This window comes from Kryptolebias marmoratus, linkage group LG18 (assembly GCF_001649575.2).
Source record: "Kryptolebias marmoratus isolate JLee-2015 linkage group LG18, ASM164957v2, whole genome shotgun sequence".
Classification (NCBI taxonomy): domain Eukaryota; kingdom Metazoa; phylum Chordata; class Actinopteri; order Cyprinodontiformes; family Rivulidae; genus Kryptolebias; species Kryptolebias marmoratus.
Window position 1 is genome coordinate 8,095,782 of NC_051447.1, and position 23,486 is coordinate 8,119,267.

Genomic DNA, 23,486 nt, shown 5'->3' on the forward strand with positions numbered 1-23,486 from the left:
TGTCCCCACAAAAAGCTTGGGGGTGAGAATAAACAAAACTGACTTGTAAACCTCCACGTCTGCATTATCCTTCATGGGAGTCTATAATTTGTTGGAAAGATGAAAAGGTTAGTAGATACTAGGGTAAGAAATGGGTTGTAAATCTAGGCCACTTGCTGTTTTATCTCTGAAGCATTTCAGGTAGATATGATATTTTGCTGGTTTTGTAACTGACTATGTGCTGGTTGATGGGAAACATTCCTGTAGCTGAAGGTGTAATTCCAATCTGTTTTTTTTTTCCCCCAATAGCATTTGAAGGAGCAGTTTACAAAGACAACTCGACTGAGAAGGATGTACACCACTTTCACGTGTCAGCTACAGTAGAGTGCTAATGGGTGAGGAAGAGCATAGGGGGAGGCGGCTGGCATGACAACCTACAGCAGGCAGGAGTTGCCATGGCGACAAACAAGGATGTTTGCATCAGAGGCAAATCTCAGCAGTCTGCAGCGGAGGGCACACATTCCACTCGACTAACAGTAATGAAGAATCGTTGGGGCCAGGGATGAGAAATGGTGTGATGAACAGGAGGCATGCCTTTTTCTTATCAAACGGTGCTCCCCCCCCCCCAGCAGTGCAGAGCCACACTGTAGAACGGGGGCTCCTCTTTAACAAGAAACCAGGCATCCCAACAGCTAATGGCATCTCTAGCCTTGCTATGTTACAGAGAAAACTGAAATGATCTTAACAGTGAGGTCACTTGGCAATATTAAGCCTGTAATACCAATTATGTGCATGTGCATTTATGCAGTTTAATTTGTCCACAGCAAATTTAATGGGCACGCAATGACCTTGATTGGTTGCAAAACAATACAGCAATGTGACTCACTTCAGGAAGGCTGCGCTTCTCTGTCAAACATCCATTCAGTTGATTTGGGGGAGCTATTTGTATATCTGTGACAACTATTCATACTTCGCAACTCATGTTGAAATTATTGTGACACATTTTAAATCCACCAAGGTCATTTGTGTCTAGAACCGGGTGGTGCAGTAGTGACACTGATTTTAATTGCTTTCTTGCTCCAGCCCATCATGCCGCTTTTCTTTGCAAATACACTGCTGGGTGTCATGTTGTTTTATGACTAACACATCCTCTGAGGGCGACCAGAAGCAGCGAGTTAACTGAAGCAGAGCCAAAAGGCAACTTACTTGGATATAGTTGGATCTGCTTCCCCTCACCGAGCTGATGTATTCTAGGAACATGGAATGGGGCAGGAGAATTGGGAGCTGTAAAAACGCAATTACCCTTTCCTGCTTTGGGTGACATTCAGTTTGTGTTGATAACTGATTGGTGAGTGTCATTTGGCTCAGATAGTGCAGTCACCTTTCTGATAGTCAGCCCAGATTACCTAATTCCCCCTAAATATTGCAGCTGATTTACTCAAACTCTTAAATGAAGGCCTGGGGATAGTAGCAATTTGAATTTTAGTCTAATTTTTATGACTACCAGAATGCCGTTGATACAAGGAGAATGAATCAAATGAAGAAATTAAGAACAACTTTAATCATTTCAGACAAAATATATTAATGTGAGAGAAAAACTAAATAAACAGTCTACTGGGCTAATTAAAGACAACAGAGCAAAATAAGACAAAATGCTTATAATAGTCACACAAAATCTATGATAACACATCTCAGCAGAAGAAAACACATCCAGTTCACAGGGTGAAACTTACACAAGGTTCTGTTCTGTGTTAGCGTTTTAAATCCTCACACCAAACAGCTCCAAAGTGAGATATGTGTTGTTAGGAATGTATCCTAACTGGTGCTAGTTAAGATGTCCCGTAAAGAACTTCTCTTTTATGTGAGTAAGATAAATAAGGTCCTCATGTGAAGGCATACCATCAGTGTAGTGAGTTAATGTAGATCCATCTGTCTGATTAACTGCTACATTAAATCGCTAGAAAATTAAATTACTAAAATATTCAATAGCTGCAGCTCTGGCAGTTCATAAGAGTATTATTGACATTGCTCCCAGAGTCAGGATAAGACTATCATTTCTTACTATGAGCTTTTTAAACAGGTAAATTATGGTATGCTTTATATCTATAGTAACAGATGAGTTTGTATAAATGTTTCAGCACAAAAAGAAAAGTATTTTTGAGCGACTTTATTAGACTCATATGAGGTTCAAAATGTGCCCCAGGTCTTTTTTTTTTTAAATTCTGCGTGCCCTTTAGCAGTAATTAATCCACTCTTTCAATGAGCAAAGGGAACATTTCGCTCACTATGTACAGGCAGGACTGAAGTTTCACGGGGCCCGGTATGCAGCACAGAGGCCAAGCTCTCGTCCATTAGCAGTCTCATACACCCTCATGGTATTTATCTCCAATAACTTCCTCACGGATCACCTTCAGGCAGAGGCAAGAGAAATGCTATGGCTAGATGATGCATTTTACCTGCGCTGAGTATGAATCAGGATATTAAAAAGTTGTAGGAGGGCAAAAGCAATTTCCTCCAAAAGGAAAATTTAAAATTACAGTGCTCACACTGGCACCAAGCCTCACCATAAAAATTATTTTCCTCATTCGCACCTATCGCAAAAACCACCTCCTGTCCATAGCCGTCATCATACATGTACACCTAGCTAAGATATTGTCTGTCAAGGATCATCTCTCTGACAGTCTGTCAAAAAAATATATACCCTTCCTTGAATACACCTTGGAAAGACAAAGTTTTTATTATGAATTGACCAAAAATTAATTACGAGGCAGAAACATTTTAAAATAAGATTTTTCATGACAAAACAAAATGATGCCATTCTAAAACTCATTTCCTTATATTAAGGCTTATTTAATTATGTATATAACTTTATTATTACTGAATCTGGAACATTTAAGCCAAGCCAGTGTCATGTTAACTGTTTTTGCTCCAGTTGATAAATTAAAAATCCATCAAACAAAGCTGACAGATTGGGCTGGGTTTTTCTTTTCAATTTCAACAATACTTTGGTTCTGCTCAAATGAGAAAAGAAAACCCTCACAAATGTGTTCTTTTGTGAGACTAGACACATCTGTGGTGTGTGAAATTCAGCAGCTTTACACCATGAGTTGTACACTGTCGAACAGTCAGCATGATGAAGTTAGGATAGAGCTAAAGTGGTCCTAATTGCTAAGGACCCAAGATAGGGAGTCTCAGAGGTTTTTAGAAATCCATGTTTCTATGCTTCTTTAACAATGGTTGCTGTCAAAGATATTCGTAATAAACCCTTTATGGGCAAACAGATGCTCCTTCATCTGAGAAGTTCTCATTAATACAGCATGACATGACATATTGTCTGCCTACTCATATAAAGATTACTTTAATTGTAATTTTTCGAAGAAAGCCCCCCACATCCCTCAGTTTAGCTCATTTATTAGGTGGTGTTTCAGCATGTGTGGGGATGGATCATGTAATCTGCATCTTATCTCAGTGGGTCTATAGAGATCAAGCAGTCCAGAGTTCTTTACGCCCAGTCAAACACCGACTTAAACCAAGCTAATTAGCCAATCAGTGTCAGGCCTTTAAAACAATGAAAATACCAGTTACCTAAGCAACTAAAACTGTGATAAGATCTTTAATACACCACACAGTATGCATGAGTTTAAGGTGGTCTTTCAAAGAAATTCATGGTGCTGATGTTAACAAATTTAAATGAGTGTCATCCCTCACTGAAATATATATTTTATATACCACTGGGTTTTTTTTTTCCTTCTAATATTCTTCATACTCGATGGCAATGATCATTTGTTTAATGTCATGAATCCTTCATTCCTATTGCAAGGTCATACTCTAGGTTTATTTTTTTTATTTTTTTTAAATCGCTTCATAATTTTCCATAGTTTTCTTTTAATACACTGTAATCATGGCAAACTAATGGGCCAGAACTTCATCATAATTAAAAATCAATATTTAGCACCAAATGCCACAAATTGCTTCTCAAAGTAACAGAAAAATATAAAAGTGATACCAGTGTAATCCATTAGCGCAGCATTATTTATTGATTTTTCTTGCTGATTAAACCAAGAAAGTGAATCTGACATTATGTGGGTGTACTCTGTCATGGAGGACAATCGTTGCAGAAAGAGATGGAGTTCGAATCGTGATTCATGAACCAGAGTGACTCGCTCTCAGTCTTGACAGTGTTAGAGATCTGTGCATGTCCGAGCTCACAGGCACCCACCACCAAATGGCCACACAAGGTCACACCATAAGAGACATTCTATTTATATCAATTTCTATTGCTCTCCAGTAACGAGAAGCAAACCCACTTTGTCTTAAGTTCCCGGTGTCTCTATATCCTTTCTTCTCCAATGCTTCATCATCTGATAAACTCATCAAAAGTGAGGGTCTCCAGCTAAATGCTAAAGAAATCTGGCAGATGCCCTTTTATTCTGATGGCCTTTGACTTTTTTGAAAAGTTCACTCGTGATAACTCGTCAGAGACAAAAGGTTAGCACTGTTAAAACATCAGGCTCGAGACTTTGTGTCTGTAATTCTCATTAATGGCCCTTTAACAAGCCTGATAAAACATTACAATACCTCAGGCAACAGCTGAGAGGCCACTTGATTTGACAAGAAATCAACATCTGCCTCAGCACTTGTTGTAAATATGATCAGAGGATGTGTCCAGCTTCCACAGCAAGAAGAAGATTTTTATGATATTTGCTTCTTTGTGATTCTAAATATCATATAAAAGCATAGCTAAGTCAGGGCTCATTAAAACAGAAGATGAAAAACACCAAAATGTTTCAACTATTCCCAGCTCCCAGCTAGCTGTCTTATATCCAAAACCTGTCTGATTCAGTTAGTGGTTATGAAACTGAGCATCTGCAGAAGCTCCAGAGTATGTAAACATAAGCTCTGCCTGGGGAAATGAGCTGAGGGGTCATTTAGATTTGGGTGGGGGGGTGAAGCACAAAGAGTTGCTCGCTCTCCCTTCTCTGTCACCTGGTAACAGTCTGACACACAGGAGCTTCCTGACTAATGTATTCAAAACAGCAGGCTATACAGCAACACTTAAGCAACCCAACCCAACCCCCCCACCCCCCACCCCCCACACCTTTCCCTCCTTTTCCCCTCTCTTTACACCAGCTGATCATGCTTTTTGAGTTATTAGGTAATCTGGAAGCTGAAGGTGATAGGCCATCTGCTTTGTAACAATTCGTCAGTGAACACACGCAGCAGTCACCATGGATTTGCTTGATGTGTTTGCAGAGAGTCTGGAGACACTCATTCCATGTGCACTGTGCAGTAGCCTCTCTCCGTCTCTCCATCAGTAAAACCTGTGGGAGGTGATAAGCCTCCTTTACAGCAAGGGGGGGTTCCCACCAATTGCAACAATAGCAGAGATCCTGGGTAACCAGTCAAACTAAAGTGGATTTTCAATCTTATCTGCTCACTGTATAAGTAGAAGCCCCCCCAAAAGAGTGGGAATAAGAGATAAATAAGTGTGACTAATATTAGTTTGCAAAACAGGTTAAGTACCAGGTACAGCTGGGCACAAATTGATGCAAAAAAAAAAAAAAAAGTCTTTGCTCCCTTTTCATATGATATCATAGATCGTTTCCGAAGCAATAGCTTGCTACTTCTCTCCCGGCTCAAGATAAACCGATCACAAGTGAAAGATGGAGGAAAGTGGAGAGAAAAAAAAAATCAGGCATGATACCAAAGGCATCACTGCAAATTGTATCTGATGGAGCGAGATGAACGAACAGAGCTTCTATAGGATGAAAGCAGCTGCTCGTCTTCCTTCTCAATTCCTCTCCCCTCCCCTCCTCTCCATCTGCCCACACATCCACATCGTGGTCTCCCCTCGCAACTAGAGACATGTTCTATAAGTAGCAGCCTTGCCATCGGCTGTTGCGCTCCACCCTTTACCTTCAGCACATTTCCAGCACACACACACACCCACACAAAAACCTTTCCGCACACATGGCAACAAAAGGCGCGGCAAAAACAAGGACTAAAAACAGTGTTACAAGGAAGGGCTGGGAGTTGGAGCAAAGTGTACTACTCTTGTTATTCCATCAAAACCGCCACTCAATATAATTACATCAGTCACACACGCATGTACATCACACACATCTCATAACAAGAGACATTTGTGATTCTCTGCAACTTCTAGGGTCCAAAAATAAAATGAGCTTTCTTACCTGGCAACAGCAGCACACCTTCGGCTCTGTTATCTGCCAGCTCTGATGAGAAGGCTCGCTCGTACGGAGTGGGGAGTCTTGGAGAGAGGAGGTGTGTATATGAATGTGTGTGTTATGTGTGTGACGGTGAGAAAATGAGAAAAAAGGATGGAGAGAGAGCTGGGAGGGAATCTGGGAGGTGGAGCCTAGCAGAGAGATGAGAAGGAGAGCTGGTTGATGACTGTCTGCTGCCTATAAAGCCAGTCTTGTGGGAGCAGTGTGGATGGCGCTAGATCATCATCTGTTCAAAACACACATGGCCGATGCACCTCATGCAAGGTTGGAAGATTAAAAAACCTGGGGCAAAGGCAGAGAGGAGGAGGAGGAGGAGGAAGAGGAGGAGGTGTGAGAGACAAGAGAGGCTGAGCTGGTTAAGCCAGCATCGTCACGCGGCACTTCCTCGGAATCCCTCCAGTAAGAGGGGAACTGCATCACTGAGTCCTTGTCTGTGATTGGCTGGGTAACGGGGAGACGCCAAGTGTGGTGGGCAATGCTGTGTAACCCAAGATGACCCTTTCAACACATATTAACATGCCTTGGCTGACTTTCTCTTGTGGGAACATGTCACTTTCAAGGACACCTTTAAAAAGCTTTCCTGGGATCCTTAGAAGCAGACCTGTGTGTGTGTGTGTGGGTGTGTAATTGTTGCTATACATCAAAGCACAGTAATGACATGCCCTTGTACATTGACAAATATAAAACACATGGACACACGCTCTTACAAGATCTAGTCCGTGAGGGTTAAGATGATTTCCCCAGAGGAAGGACAACCACATCATGAGAGCATCAACACCTCACATCTTTCCCTGAACTAATTAAGTCATGTTAACCTCACTACCAAGGAGGGACATTTAGAGATCCCCTTTCCTCTTTCCCAGAGACTTCAAGAAAAATGCTTTCATTTCAACTCGGTCAGATTACAGTAATTCCTTGTATTTGGGCTCAAAGCAGGAGCAGATAACACTAGTGTTGCCCCTGCTCCATTAGCTTCCTGTTAGTTATAGGAAGAAGTTTCAAATGTTCTTGTTGGTCTCTGAGGGTCTTCATAGACTGACCTGAAACTTCTGCGTCCTCAAACTTCAATTAACAGGTTGAACCACTTATTTTATAAAATGGTTTTACTACTTTTAGGATTAAATTAGGACATCTGTGCTAAATTAATTATTTCATTTTATTTTATTTGTTTTACTGTTTATATAGATTTTCTTGTGTTTACTTTTTATAAGTCTTGTTTAGTTTGTTTATATAAAGATTAATAAGAAAATGTGATATGTATGGTTTATAATCAGTATTGTGTTAATGTAATTAAGAGGCAATCTAGGAAAGAGAGAAAATGGGTATTTGCCACGTTGAATTTTCTTTTTTTCTGAATTTACATGGCTACTTTCATGCCACAACTCAAACACATGCAAGTTAGGTTACCTTTAACCTTCCACCTACCAACAAATACTTTGAGTTCATCACATGAAATATGCTACCGCCCCTTCATAATGCTGCTAAAACTGAATCAATAATTAAGGACAGCAATTTTAAAAAACTGAATAAACCACATCAATAAATGTCTATAGCTTTGCGCTGAGAATGAAAAGAATTTTAAAAAATGGCTTTATGTTGACAACAAAATAATTTTAATGTACTTCTAAAGCTAGACAATGATTATGTTTTGTTCATACGAGTTCCAAATCTGTTAAAATATTTACCTTTAATGATTTAGCTTAAATGACAGAAAAGAAAAATGCAACAATCAAAGCTCCAACATAATGTTGAACCATTTCATCTGTTGTTTATTACAGCTTGCTGGGTTGATGAAAATGATTGTAATTGCATGTTTTTTTGTTGTTTTTTTTCCCCCTCACAGCCAAATTCAAATTAAAGCTTCCGATTCCAGACTTTTTGTTTCAAAGGAAACTCAATCTCAGTCGGAGAACATCTGTCTTTTGTATTAGGTCACTATTTTAAAGAACATGATGAAGGTCAAACATCAACAAAAGTGAAAAAAGAATTTAAAAAAAAAAGAATCCATCTCAGTGTTATCAGCTGTCACACATACATTTGAGCTCAGTGAATGGTTGCATTTCAATTGGGTGATCCAGAAATCCTCCTCACCATCAGAACTTTAATTTTTATGTCAAGAATTTTATATTTTATAACTGCACAATATTGGTGACAAACCATTGTAATACTTTGTTTTTTGTAATACATACAATATAAGTTTAAAAATATAGAAACATGTTTATATATAAACAGGTTTATAATAAACATAACTATTGGTTACTAAATATTTAGGAGGCTACAGTGAATAAAATCTAAGAAAAAAGGTTTTTAATTAAAAAAATGCCAAACAATGTGTAGATATGTGCAAGAACATACAATTATCTGTTTAACAGACAAATGTATTATAGAGTTATTTTATAAGAAGTATATTTCACTCATAACAAATACAGGCATAAAAAAAATAAAATTGGCCTTTTTTTAACAAAATGGAACAATCTGTAGATCACCTAATAATGGAAATTTGTATTTTGTGAATGTTAAGCTTTCAGTAAATTCATCTAAACTTAATCATCAGATAAGTGTTCAATTTAAAATGTTAGAATGCAAATAAATATGTACAATTCATTTATTAATAAAAAATATAAAGCAGTTAATCACAATTCAATGATGTTTTAAAACTACTAAATTCAGTTGTAATATAGTTTTCTTTGCTCTGAGACATTTCAGATAAATTAAACTATAACAATATTTTTTTCCAAACTATATTTGTGCAACAAAAATGTTTACAATAAGTAAAACAAAAATTTAAAAACCTATAATAGATTTATTTAGATGATATATATACTTATCACTTTGTTCAGTTTGGATTAAAGTAAAGGTAAATTGTAAAGTGCAGTTCTTCAGTTTAGCTCATCAGTATTACTCGAGTCAACCTTGTCTCCTTGTCTCCTTGCATGTCCCCCTCCAAAGCACTGAGCTGCACATTGATCATGGCTTTGCTGCTGGTGGTTTGTCTTGATATAAACAGGCTTGTTGGTTCTGGAGGGACTCCACTGGCTCTCTGTTCACAGCTTGAACACCAGCTGCATCCTACCAGCTTCTGCTCAGGAAAAACTTGGCCCTAGTCATGTCCCTGTCCCTTCCCCAGCCAGCAGGCCTCACTCCAGCAGTCTGGCTCTAAGCCTTCCAGCTCCAAAGGACAGAGGTGCCTCAGAGGCCCAGAAATGATAGGACAGTAGCATCACTGACCCTCTGCTGTACAAGCAATGTCCTCTGTCACAGACTCTTTCATCTAATGGGCTCAGAACTAAATCAAAGTGACAATATTAATCATGTGACGTGGAAAATAATTAGAGGGCCAATAAAGGACTGAGTGAGTCCCTTCCCCCAGTCTTCCGACACGCAGCAGATAGCTGATTACTGCTTGGTTCAGTGAGTGATAAAAGGGTTACTGGCTGGTTCTGACTGTAGCCATCATCAAATAAATGCTTCAGATAAACCTGATTTTTAGTAGCAACTACAGCTTAGGTGCAAGAATAACATCAATCTGCAAAAATCACAGGACATAAATATCAATATTTAGCCACTGTAGACCTGTAAAAAAGCACTAACATAACTACAAAATGCTGCTTTTATGCAGAACTGACAATAACCAATAAAACAGCAAACTAACAGGACTGCTCTTCTCAAAAAGTAAAAAAAAAAAAAAGTTTCTTCCAGGACTTTCTGATTAGGAAATGGCACCAAGCCATTGATTACTTTAATGCTCCTAAAACAGCCAGTTTCACAAGCAGTTTGCTGCAGGGCTGTTAGTCATCAGCACCTGGCTGTGTGGATCAAGCCCACTTTGGGAAAATCTGCCCTCCACCAGAGTGTGATTCATACAGGAAAGGCTTGCTCCGGCCTTACTGTCTGCCCCAGGAAGCCTGGTGTTTCATTCTCTTGTTTACAGATCGACAGCCTCTCTGGGAGAAGCTGGGCGACAGTGTGTGACAGACTGATGGATGATGTGACACTCATGCGCCACTGTGTCATCCCTGCATGCCCCCCATGTTCCTTCACCCACTTGCGCTCGCTGCCAAAGGGAAGGATTGCTAATGGCCGTGCATGTTGATGAAGCTGAAAGTTGCACCTCTTTCTCAAACCCTGCATCCCTACATGGCAAAAAGCCTGATGGGTAAACAGTGGGCGGCTGTCAGCTTGCCTGACTGTTAACAATGGAATGACAAAGCTGGATCTGCTGCAGATGACAATGCTCAGGAGTGGGGAAAAAGCGGATGAAAAGGATGACATGAAGAGGTGACAGGACAAGAGGGCAGCTACTGAATCTGCATAGAAATGAGCAAGAGCCCCAAGAAATTACACATCAATATGGCATTGCAAAGAAATAAAAAAGTGACAGCTTAACTTAGAAATGCTGGGAGAAAAAAAAAAGCATTAGATAGCATTTATTTACTTATCAGTTGTTGCTGTATAATTCAAATCAACAAGAGATGCAACTTTAAATGTTAATGAGGCTGGGGACACAGATTTGAATGAACAATAGTTTAAACATGATTTGCTTAATTGGAACTTGGTGTTTGCAGGAGAAACTGGACTAAAACTGGACTTAGAACTTTGATAAGGCTGGCAGAATAAGAGACTGGCAGAAATTCAACTTAAGAACTTCAAACTCCTTGAAACATTAATTTCCAACCTCTGTAAAGATAGGACCTCTAGGATTACATTTAATATTGAACTACTTACCCTTGCTTGACTCTTTAACCTTGCCTAATCTGCTCATGGTATTTTTAAACAAATACTTTTGCCTCTTTCTTTGAGGAAAAAAGCAGTTATGGAGACAAGAATGCAGAAATAACCATCTCAAGCCGGTATGTGGCACACACTGAGATTAACTATCAGACTCCAGGAGAACAACACTCTGTGCATGACTAGTGAGTAGATACAAGAGTAGCTTTTTATGACACTTTTTACATTTTCCCATTAATAACTCCATTGTCCAGCAAGGGGCTGAAGTCTAACAAGGACAGGGTCAGGACAAATTTTAGCAGAGGGGCGGAAAAAAAAACAAAAGAATAAAAGGCTGGCTCCTATAATAGTTTCCAGCATATGTTCATTACAAAAAGGAAGGTGTGGAAAGCAGGCTTCAACATCACTGATGTCATAAAAATGACTAAAAAAAACAAAACAATAAAAATCACTTTGCAAAATTCCCCAAAACACAGTTTGCATGTTGATAGTCATTCATTTTGCATCAAAATCAATTAGTGTTAACAGGGCCCTGATGAAGGATTAGGAGAAAACTAAACAACAAAAGCTCCACAATGCTCTGTGATCTGCAACTAACTTATCGCACTGGAAACAATATTTCCTGAAAACTAACAGCTTGCATGCAATTTGCAGCCATGATTGGGATTTTGCAAAGCTGTTATCTGAGGCAAACATAGAATTTACAAAGATCTTCCTGACCATCTTCTTAACAACTACCCATTCATGTTGATAAAGATGGTCAAAGGTCATCAGCTACATGCCACTTTCAAGGAAATTAAGCCATCCTTTTAAAGACAACCAGATGCTGTTTGGCAGAAGTCCCAGTGGACGTCTTCTTGTTTAGCTTCCACAGAGTCTGATATATTGATAGATCAGGCAGGATGTAGCTTTCTGGTGCTGGTTGACTTGCTAACCCATCCTTTTACAAATCTCTGACCACATCCTTTTTCCTTCCACATCTGCCTGCGCTTCATTTTAAGTCATTAAATAAGATTTCAGGCAGTAAGTGTTACATGATACAAGCCCCTCCCCGAACACATTCACTGCTCTATACTGTTCACAAACTGACTAAGACTGCGGATTTGACACTTATACAAGACACCATATGGGACAAAACAGACTAATATTTTCCCACCACTGCACCTGGTAATGGTTTTTATTGTGATGTAAAACTGAGTTGAAGCAATTAAGCATAAAGCCGTGACATGAAGAAGTAATTCATACGAAGTGCATTAGTGAATAAATAGGAGGCAGTGATTATATCTGAACTTGGAGCAGAAAGTATTCTCAAACGACTTTACTATGAATGCTTTAACCTTTAAAGATTTTTTTTTTCTCAGTTACATCAATGTGTAAGCCACTTCCAATTGTTTCCAATGAGCTAAACTTCTAGTTTACTTTTAATTGTGTTCTTGGTGGTGTTCTCTGAGGGTCTTTCAGAGTTTTTGTTGATTATTTTCTGCACCATAACTATTCTCTTTTAGATTACTACTTTACATCCACGCTGCAAAACCTGTATGTACAGTGTATCTTTAGAAAAAAACTGAATTTTTATGGCACAAATGGTCAGTCTTTGAAAATCACAGCCTATTTTCATGTTTTCGGCTTGCAAAACTGTATTTTTGGTCAAACTGATTATTTTGCTGTCCACCACTCACGTCACACCCACATCAAGAGTACACTGAAATGAAGATTCGGACCAGTTTTCAATAATTATTTATACTCAGCGTGGTTTTTCCCTTCATGCAGGTGTCAAAATCCAGCCCTTGCATTTGAGGCAGGTTCAGTTGGGTTCAAGATGTCCACAATGACTGTTTTGAGAGAAAAAAATCAATATATTTCCAGACATATTCAAAACACAAGCGACAAAACTTCACACCTCTGTGACTGAAGCACAGAAATTAAAACCCACTGCAGACGTTATGAAGCTTTCTGTAGACATTCTAGAGGCTCGCTCATTAATGCTGTTTGCCAACAAGTTGAAGCCAAGTGAAATGCCACCTTTAACAGCATGAAGAATGCCACAAAGATGACACGTTTGACAATAAACTAGGCTTTTGTCCAACTGAAACATTCTGCACTTATTGAAGACAACTATTAACAAAATGACCAAGACAACAGTTTTGACACAAAACAAATAAAAGAAACCAGAGTGGGTTATTTTCTACATGTTGCTGGTTTCTCTTGTTATAGGGTAATTCTCTGAGTATTCAGAGCTCATTTTGCTAATTGCTGATGAAAAAAAGTATTTTATAACCGTTTTCTTTTTAACAAATGCAACAAAAGAAATGGGGAAATTTCCAATAGGCTGCTACTATCAAAGATACACGTAATAGATTATGTGTAACCAGAACTTTTTTTTTTTTTAATTTCCGTTCCTTTTTTTTCTCTGAAAAAAGGGTTTCAGTACATAAACTGAAGATATATGTCACTGGAGCCAATGTCCAAAAGGAAAAAAAAAAAAAAAAAAATCTGAAAGACCTTCGGGATACCTGGAGAGCCATTGTTTCTGCTTCCTCGACACCTTTGAACAGAACTCTAAAGAACAAAAACATTACGATGATGTACACGACTGCAAATTTCAAATCCTCCAATGTATCAGCTCATAAAATTATATCCAAGAGAGCCCTGCAGCTGTCCTCCTATCAGTGCATCCAACAATCCAACCTTAATACCCTACTTACCCTGAAGATGTTTTGAGCAGCCATGCATCAACATCCCCACACCAAAACATGATATCATCTGTGATCGTATGATCAAACATCGACCAGAATGTCAGTCATTTTAAGGAGCTTGATAAAAGGGGCTTACATGTTTGCCTGAGAAGACCGAACCCAAACCGGAGCCTTTTTCCCCCCTCTAGGAGACAGGCAGGAAAAACATCAATTTCTGCTCAATTAATGATACATTTCATCTCAACCAAGGGCAACAAATTTAGCAAAGCAAACTGTAACATGTATAGATATTTTTTGACATCCTTAAGGTTCTAACAGAAGATATTTAGGCAAAAATCAAGTATTATCTTTGTTATACAAAAAATAGGCAAAGCATTGATAGATTTTTTTTTTAAAGCAGCCATGCTTTTCTTTTCTCCTGAACAGTACAGAGGACACACCTGCTCCTCTTCACCTCATCATGCAGCTTCTCATCCCTTCTCTGAAAGATCGTTTGTCACCCACAGAGTGAATTCTTCATGTGTCAGCCTGCTCGTCCAGCAGGCCCCCTGACAAACTTCTCTGCTTGCCTCATTGGACACAAGATTTTACCTGACTGCATCTCCAACACACAGTCGAATCATCCAGCTCATTCTGCCTGCCTGCATATCTTATCTCTGGGTTCCAAAACTCGAAAACCAAAAGCCAGAACCAAACACCATATCTGTATCATACAACAATTACCATAATCATCTCAGCAGAGAGTTTTTAAGATGTCCTACTATAAATGTATTTCAATAACTTGAGCAGAAATTAGAGTACTGACTTGCTGGCTGAACAAAAAAAAAAAGGCAATTTGATCACCCTGAGATTTGGTGAATTTGTGTTTAATAGTAAAACATTAGTTTTATCCAAAAACAGGAACTCTAAACCTGTTTATGTGTTTGTAGAAATGTGTCCGTATTGGCTCACAGATACACTCAATCTTGGCTGCAAATCTTCCTAATAAAGCCAACAAATGCAAGAACAACTTCAAATTCAGGGCATCAAAATTCATCATTTAACATGTTTACAGGCTATGAAGTATTTCTATTTGACTTCAGACCAGTCATTTGATGACTGCAGCAAAGAAAGATCATTTCATACCCAATCAGCTCAGCTTGGCTCATATTGAAACCACTTTATTCCAGAAAAGTATCTCCAGGTAGAAGAGGATACAGCCCTGTAGATACTTCAGATACGAAGCAAAGCCAGAACAGAGCAAACTGTTTTGCCACAAGCGTTGCTGATCTCGTATCATTTCCAGGTTAAATGATCAAATCTTCCTCTCTGCTCTATTTGGAGCCTTTGTTTCACTAATGATTTACTATCATGTCGTTTCTCTCCAGTGGGCCTATTCTTAGGCTGGGGATCATCTTGGAGAAAGGGTTATTTTTAGTCAGGCAGTCAGATTAGAGTCTCACAGCTGTAGGTTACTGGGCTGACATCTTACAGATCCACAGCTCAAAGCTCAGAACAACATCATCTACATCTCAGCAAATCTTGAAAAGCCTCCCATTAAAAGTGCCCTGGTGTTGTATAAAACAGAGCCTTCAAACAATCTCTCGTTATAATACCACCATCTAATCACTATAAATCCTGACTTCATTTTGCTCAGCAGTTTTTAACAAAGGAACAACCCACAACCCTGATTGCAAGTCATTTAAAACCATTTCTAAAGGAGAAAAAAAAAGGTTAATGAAATTAGTAATTTTCCAAAGGATACATTATAAGTCCATCTATAAATTAAATTTAGTAATTTACAAGTAGCTTGGATGGGGATAACTTTCAAGTGTTTCACAGGTCAAAGATGATGCCTGTTGATTTCAAGGTTCATGGGGTCAAAGGTCAAGGTCACAGTTAACCCCTTTGTTAAAAACTTGTCTCTGCTCCTACATGTGACCCTTTTGTTTCCTCCACCAAGGAAATTCTGTTTCTGGTTGTGTTCGTTGGTTTGTTCATCTGTCTGTTAGTAAAGATCAGGTAAAAACTAATGAACAGATTTGGAGGAAATGTTGGGGTTGTTACAAAAAATAACAGATCGAATTTTGGTGCTGATCCAGATTATGATCTGGATCACACTATTTTTTAAAATCACACTGTGGCCTCGGTAGAGGTTTGTGCTCTCTGAGTGCTTCTAGGTCATTTATGACTATTGAGAAAACACTCAAGTTATGCAAAGCCAAAAAAACAAGTAAATAAAATTCAGGGATAAACATTTTTTGTCAAGATGACCAAAAACTATTTCTTTCCTTTTTTAAAAAAAATAATAAAACAAAAACTAACCATCCATTTGTGTAGGATAACTGAAACATAACCAACGAATTATGAGACAAATTGTGGGATGTGTTGTCAAAGCTGAAAGTATGTTCAAAACTGAATGCCCAACTTTAAAATTAAACACTTAACAGAGCATGAATGTTAAAGATCAGGCCTTTAAACACTATACACTATGTATTTAAATAGAGAAACCCCACCTCTCATCAAATAGTTTATAAATTCATTTTTAAAATCAAACTCCAAGTCTAAAACCCGACTTGTCCTTGTTCTTACACAGTGTGGCAGATGCCATCTTATCTGTCTGGCACTGTCATTTTTCTTTTTCAGCAGAAATGCACTGGATGGAATTTTATTTCCTTTTCCTCGTGATGCTTTGCTGAAATCTGACCAACATGGGCACAGTTTGACATTAAAAGCCCCTATGATGATAGTCTTGTCTGTTTTCCTGACAACCAGCAGATATAACCCATAAACGGCCGGCAGTGTTGATTTCAGAAAACAGAGAAAGTCAAAATACGAAACACTGTCGCAGTTTGTGTGACAATGTTGCACATTTTGTGGCAACCTACGCTTTCTGAGGAAAAATGGGGTAATTATGAAGTGTGATGTATCACCTGAATTTAAAAATAAACCTGAGCAGCAAACGATGAAGTTCTCCTAGGAATTAAAAAGCTTCGTTGCAAAGCAGATCCATCCACACCTGTAGAAGTCAAAGGTGATCTCAGAGCCAGAACAATTAACAACACCGTGGTTAGGCAGAACTGATGGCAGGTTCTGACACCCTATAATTATGCTCTGCATTGTCTGTCATTGAGCTCGTTACAAAAAAAAAAAAAACACTTCGATCATTACTGAAGCGTACTCATTAAAAGATATTTTGTTGCCACCTTTAAAAGAAGGGAAGCTTTGTCATGCCATCATCCATAACACAGCTGCAGGTTGTGCTGAACTGTAATTTTCAGCTGTGATCTTCTACGGTTATCAGTCACGGTCAACAAACTCAGTCATCCCAACTCCCACACTGTGGAGAAAATAGTTTGGTTCAATTGTTTCTGAGTGATGCAGGATAAAAACCTCCAGCACAAGCTCAGCTAGATGGAAAAGATATTATCTTACCAAGAGTCTGCAACAGAAAACTTTCTTTTATAAACATCTGTTTAGTCAATAAAGTCATGTTACCACTAATGGTCTGTTTTTGGATCCATGTACAGCTGAATTCAAACACTGAGACATGATTTTTAAAGATGAAGGCCACTCTCCAGGTCAGAACCACTAAAACACACAAAGAGGGATGGAAATGGTCAAACGATGAGCTTTCTTTTGTTTTTTAAACATTAATATCAAATAATCTGACACCTTGAACAACCTCTAAAGCACAGGCTAAAATGTACTTATCTTTATTCTTTTATTTTACAATTCAGTTTAAAGAAACAAGCTGGTGGAAATAATTCATGATTTTGAGCTTGAAGTTAAAGATTTTGTAATAAAATAATACAACCGTTTAGCTTAGCCATATCTAAATTCAGTCTACAAAAAAAAAAGGTTAATTTATGTTTCATTTTCACAAATATGGTACAAGTTGCTAGCTTTGGTAATAAATGTTCTGGTTTACTTTTAACGTGTAACATGTTTTAATGTTCTCAGTGCAGTATCATTTTTGTTCAGTTCAGTCATGTTCTCTTATAAAATAATACTATCACTGTGGTATATCTGTAAAATGTTTGCAATAATTGTCAATAAATGGAAAATTGCTCAAAGTTAAGAGGATTACAACTTTACAAAATGTTTTGAGAAAAAAAAATATGAAAAGCCTTAATTTCCCTAAAATGTTACACTTTACAGTCTGTGAGACAACCGCATCAAAACATGCATTAATTAGGATCAGTAGACAAGGAAGAAGTAGTTTTTGAAAGTGTGTTAGGTTGATAAAATTGAGCTTTTAGAGCCAAGATTTTTCCCTGTCATCTCTCGAAAAGGTTCCTCCATATCCTTGTAAAAAAAAAAAAAAGAAAAGAAAAGCCTGCCAGTGCAGAGCTTTTTAGATGAAGGCAGCCTCTCCTCTGGAAATCATTTACAACAATTTCAGCCAATTTTCAAAAGGATGAAGCCTCAGCCATTACTTAAAAAAACACTGTAATAAAAAAAGGAAATTAGAATTTAATATCAAGGTAAACAGAGATCTGAAGAAAATGAACTCTGAAGTGCTCAGGTTATCAAATGTCAACAGGAACAAGGAAACAAGGATGTGCTGTTTAGTCAGTCATTTAAATAAGAGGAAATAACAGCTTTTAGAGTTGCTTCATCTGTAAAGATGGGTTTTTCTATGACATGAGACAGTGTTTTGTTTAAATGAGTATAATTTATCAGATGAATAGTCATCCAAACAGCAGGACATCAACAATTTTCTCATCAATGTGTGTTTTATACCATTACATCCAACAGTACATGTTGACCTTTATGGAGTACCTGTTCCTGTGTGCTGATTTTTGTTTTTGTTTTGTTTTTTTAATGTCAAGAGCTGCCAACAGAATGATCTGTCTTTTTAACCTTCTGTGCAAATCTAGAAACATTTTAACAAAATCCAGCCTAACAAAGAAAAACTCGTCTCGCTTTTTAAAGTTGTGAGCAGCCCAGTCTGAGGATTCCTCCAAAATAAGTCACCAGTGATTACCACAGCATGACCCAGTCAGAGTAGGAGGGCTGATTGCAGCTCATCAGCCTGTCAGCTGGAAGTGCATACTGAATGGAGCCCACGGTCGAGTGGCTTTCCCGGCTGACGCATTTTCCTCACTTCGCTGCAAATCAAGCAGGCTGTTGTTTTAGCCCTGAGATCAGTTATTTGTGGAAAAGATGAGAGAAGGTGGATAATTCAGCACGTCTCTGGCTGTTTATATGCTCTCCTCAGACATGAGGAGGGATGCTGAGGGAGGCTTATCTTTTAGCAGGCGAATGCCATGTCTGCAGAGCCAATGTGGCAAAGTCACATGACGCCGTCCGCCTGCAGCTTGGTGCTATCACACAATGCCTTGAAAGCCAAGTCTTCTACCACATAAACTCAAAAGGAGAGCTTATCCTACAAATTTAACCTCTTTTCATCCTATAGACACATTTCCCAGCATGCACTGCTGTCCTCTGGCTCCTCAAAAGATTAAAAGTGATTAAAGTTCTCTAGCAAGTCCACAACTTCCACTGATTTTTTTATTTTTTTATTTTCTGATGCAGGCTGCCAACTGCAAAGAACTGAGTTTATTTAAAAAAAAATAAAGCTAAATAAAAGGCTGACAACCCCTGAAAACATCAATTTGTAACACAAAACAGCTCAGAAAAAAGGCTGCTCTGTCACTCAGCACATTATAAATGTGATAAGAGAGGCTTTTTGTCCGAACAGCCCAAGGATCGTTTTCTAATTTCAGCAAAATGCCCGACACTATATTAGCCGTTCCACATTCAGCCGGCGAATAAATGCTCTTTTTTTATATTTCTTGGACCTTCCAAGGCAGTTCGCCGAACGCTAAAATATCATTTTCACACACCAATTACTCCAGTTCCAAACACGACAACACGTTTGCAGCAAATATTACGCCGAGTCTCTCAATTATATTTTAATTACGGGGCAATGATGTGTTTGGAGAAGGTACAGATCGAGTTTTTATTTCAGCCTCTTTGTATTCGCCCGTCTTAATGACTAAAGGAGCATTTCAGGAGACGACCTCACACAGTCCGTACCATTCTGAATACACTTCTAAACCATTCATTTCGAAAAGCAGAATGTTTCGGATTGCTGCGAGAAGCAGCTGCTGAGATTTACTCGAGGGAGAATAATACCAATATATCTGGTTTGAGACAGAAAATTGAAGAGGAGAAAGTGAAGGCCCACAGACAAGATAAGGTAATCTGTGTTTTTTTTGTTTGTGTGTGTGTGTGTGTGGTATTTCAAAGCAGCTATGAAAAAATAAAGACAAACTACAGATTCAAATCAACAGATCAGTGCTGTTCTTGGATGCATGTAATCAGTGAAGCAATTCTTCTTGAATACATGTAATCAACACAGCGTTTCACATTCTTCCAGTTTAATAAAAAAAAAAAAAAAAAAAAGCATTTTCAACCAACTTTTGAGTAGCAGATCGTTTTAAGTACAATTTGTATACAATTCAGGCTTTGATTTTATCAGGCGGCAAACAACAGCCTGGCACAGACTATAATCATATATGTACATAAAAATAGACATAAATAACCATTTGAAGGTATTTCAGCCGTTCCCATTTTGAAGCACTGGACACACACAAACAATAGTGACTTGTTTGTCATTCTTTATGGCCAGCCTTGGGAACAAACAGGCTGTTAAAAAAGGTACTTAATGCAAACTACAAAATCAGATGAAAAAAAAAAAAAAGATTTCTCCTAAACTATATGAAATATTGCAGTTTGAAGTCATTTACTTCAGTAGTTTTCCAGATGTACTGATATGAAATTCTGAAGGGGAAAAAAGAGGAGAAACTCTCAGAGCAACAAAAGACTGATTTCAACATTTGCCACAAAATCAGGGATAGGACGGGGTTTGTTGTTGCCATGTGCATTAGTCTTATTGATGATAAACAGCAAAATAACAAAATGTAGAATCAATTTTCACAAACAGGAAGTCCTTCAGATGAAAGGGTTTTCACTACTATTAATTCTCATTTGCCAGCAAAAGGTGGATGATATGGTTTCTGCCTGTGTTGTGTGTATTTGTGTCTGTTAGCAAAATATTTCATGGACGGGCTTTAATAATTAATGGGTGTACAACTATAAGAAAACCTTTGGAGTCAACCTCATTCAAGATGGAAACAAAAGTAAAATGCCCTTAAAAAAAAAAAAAATCTAAAATGGCTATGACTCTGCAATTTCACAGAGTTGGACCTAAAACTTGATGTGGTAGTAGCTTAAACTGATCCCCAAAATACAACCCGAGCCCTAACAGCTTTGCACAGGATCTTTGCTTAAAATCTTGTCTGTTAGCAAAGTATTTCATAAACCACTTCATTGATTTTAAGGAAATATTCAGGAAACATTCATTGTACGTACCACTACAACTGATTACCTTTCTGGGCCAACCTGATTCAAGATGGCCGCCACAGCCAACTGATCTCAGAGAGCACAAAACTGGCTATAATTTAGTCAATTTTCCAGATGTTGAGGGGAAATCTCTTATGGATGTAGCTAAGAGTTGTTTACAACAAATAAACAAATGGCTACTAATTGAACAAGATTATTGCAGAATTTTTTTATGGAAACTGTCAAACTTGTTTGTTAGCAAAATATTTCATAAACTATTAGATTTTAATGAAACTTGCGGGCAGTGATCATTGGGCATACATCTACCAATTATCCTTTTAGAGTCCATCCAATTCAATATGGCCGTCACAGCTAACAAAAAATGGCTATAACGCAGTCAATTTCACAGATATTGAGCTTAAAATGTGATGCGGTAGTAGCTGAGAGTCATTACCAACACATACTCTGAGTGACACATCTCACAATATTGACAAAGATTATGCATAATTTAATTTTTTTTTAAATAACGAACTTCGTAATTTCCCATCATAAAGACATAAGGTATGAAAGGTGGCGGGCAATATGCATTCCTTCGAGGAAAACTCCCTTTAATTATAAATTACAAATAACTGACAGAGATCACACAAGCTAAACTTTTTTTTTTATTCCAATAAACTAAAGATTTGTATATTCAAAAGAAAGATGATTAACTATGAAAAATTAAAGACACACTAATCAATAGTCAGAACAGGAAAGGTTTTAGCCCTTTACTCAGGAAGTAAGTCTGTTTTTTGGTCAATACCACATATCTGTATTTTTTATCCAAACTTTTCAAATAAACAAGTCAGAGGCCAAATCTCAACAGCACCATTTCCCCAACCACTCCAGTGATGAAAGGTTAGAGAAGCTCCAGTTAATGATGTTTTTGGCATCTACAGGTCTAAGTTTTATTGTGTTTGTTTGGTTGATGCAGATAAATGTTTCCAAATTGTTATTCTCAGCTAAAGTAATCTGTTCACCTCAGTCCAAACTCTCCCATTCTACATTACTTTTCACAATAAAACACTGCTGGGAACACAAAAAAAAATCTCCTAATATAATGGCACTTATTTTTTTCTAAGATTACAGACAGCAGAAAAAACCTTTTACTGAACCAAACTGCGAGCTTTGTGCGCTCTTAAATCACAGAATTGTTATGTTTGGTTGCTGCAGACGACAGATAGACAGATTAGAATTTAACTCAGCTGTTTAGACAAAAACGCAGAAATATTTCACTTTTATGGCGACCATAACTTACAGCAAACCCACCCCTTAAAGCTAAAGAAACAACCTGCAACGGGACCACTTCTCCTCTAAGATTCAAACCTTCTGACAGACACTCATAGCAAAAATATTTAGACTTGTATTAAACACAAAAGCACATAAAAAGTAGAAAGACGGGGATTTTTTTTTTTTTTTTTTTTTTTTTTTTTTCCTGGACTTGAGCGGAAATACAGCCAGCAGCACCAGGTGTAACCCTTACACTTTGCTAACATAAACAAAGTCAATAAATAAAAGCAAACTTAAATAAACTCAAATAAAGTTAGTTTATGGCGTGAAAAAACAGTCGTTATTCTTACCTTGGTGGCGAGACATCGTGGAAAGTTTTAAAACGGGGCGACGAAGCGGCCGCTGCTGACCGGAAGTGCAATTAGCAGCTTAGCTAATTACCAGGTGCAGCTAATTAACGTTCAGCGCGAGGCGAGCTGGACGCGGCAGCGGCGAGAACGGCAGAAAACACGGGAGTTATTGGTTCACAGCTTATTAAGAAAATGTGTTTTTCCATCATACTAGAAGCAAAATAAAACAACAAACACAAGTATTTTAAGTTTCCAAAGAACATAGTTCAGAAAAACCTGGCAAAGGCTACTACTAAAGGTTTTTCTTTTTGTATTTTTTAGGCGTTGGAGTCTGAATTTGACTTAATAACACGAACATATTGAAGAAAATTTAAGGCTGACTTTGCCTAATAAAACATGACACAGCTTATTAAATATAACATCTGACCCTGAGCATCAAAGCAACTAAATTTACTGAAATTCAAACAAGTTTACATACCTTAAATAAGGGAGCCAGGAAACTGCACTGTAAGAAGTGTTACCACCAATTAGTTATCATAACTTGTTTCTATAATTTACTTCCATTTAACATAATGAGTTATGAAATTTCAGCTTATTGTCACAAGTTATTGGCTTTACAACTTATGGTTGTAAGCCAGTTCAATTAAATGTAAATTCAAGTGTGTCAACGTAACTTAACATTCCGAGTTTTAAAATACTAACCGGACCTCTTAAAAAATGACGATGACCACTGGCGGGGCGGTAATATTAATGCGCGGTGCAAATAGTACCGGGAATTTAGGTCTTGATCTGATAAGGGACTAATTATGATACAAGATTTTAGTCACACTTAAGAAGGTGCTCCACCCAATTGAATCTGCCTATTGACAAAGGAAGATGAACACCAC

General features: G+C 37.9%; 1 protein-coding gene across 4 annotated transcripts in view; it reads right to left on the reverse strand.

The window, feature by feature from the left end:
* The window catches only part of syt1a (synaptotagmin Ia), a 197,794-nt gene extending 174,436 nt beyond the window's left edge, over window positions 1-23,358 (reverse strand). For 2 of the 4 annotated variants that reach the window (XM_017411556.3, XM_017411554.3), the window contains exon 1: window positions 6,171-6,482. The gene's annotated coding sequence lies outside the window, so the exon portion shown is untranslated. Of the gene's footprint in view, window positions 1-6,170; window positions 6,483-22,599; window positions 22,619-23,077 lie in introns of those variants that run through there. The other 2 variants (XM_025004918.2, XM_025004917.2) reach the window with 2 other exon arrangements.
* Window positions 23,359-23,486: the final 128 nt, after the last annotated feature.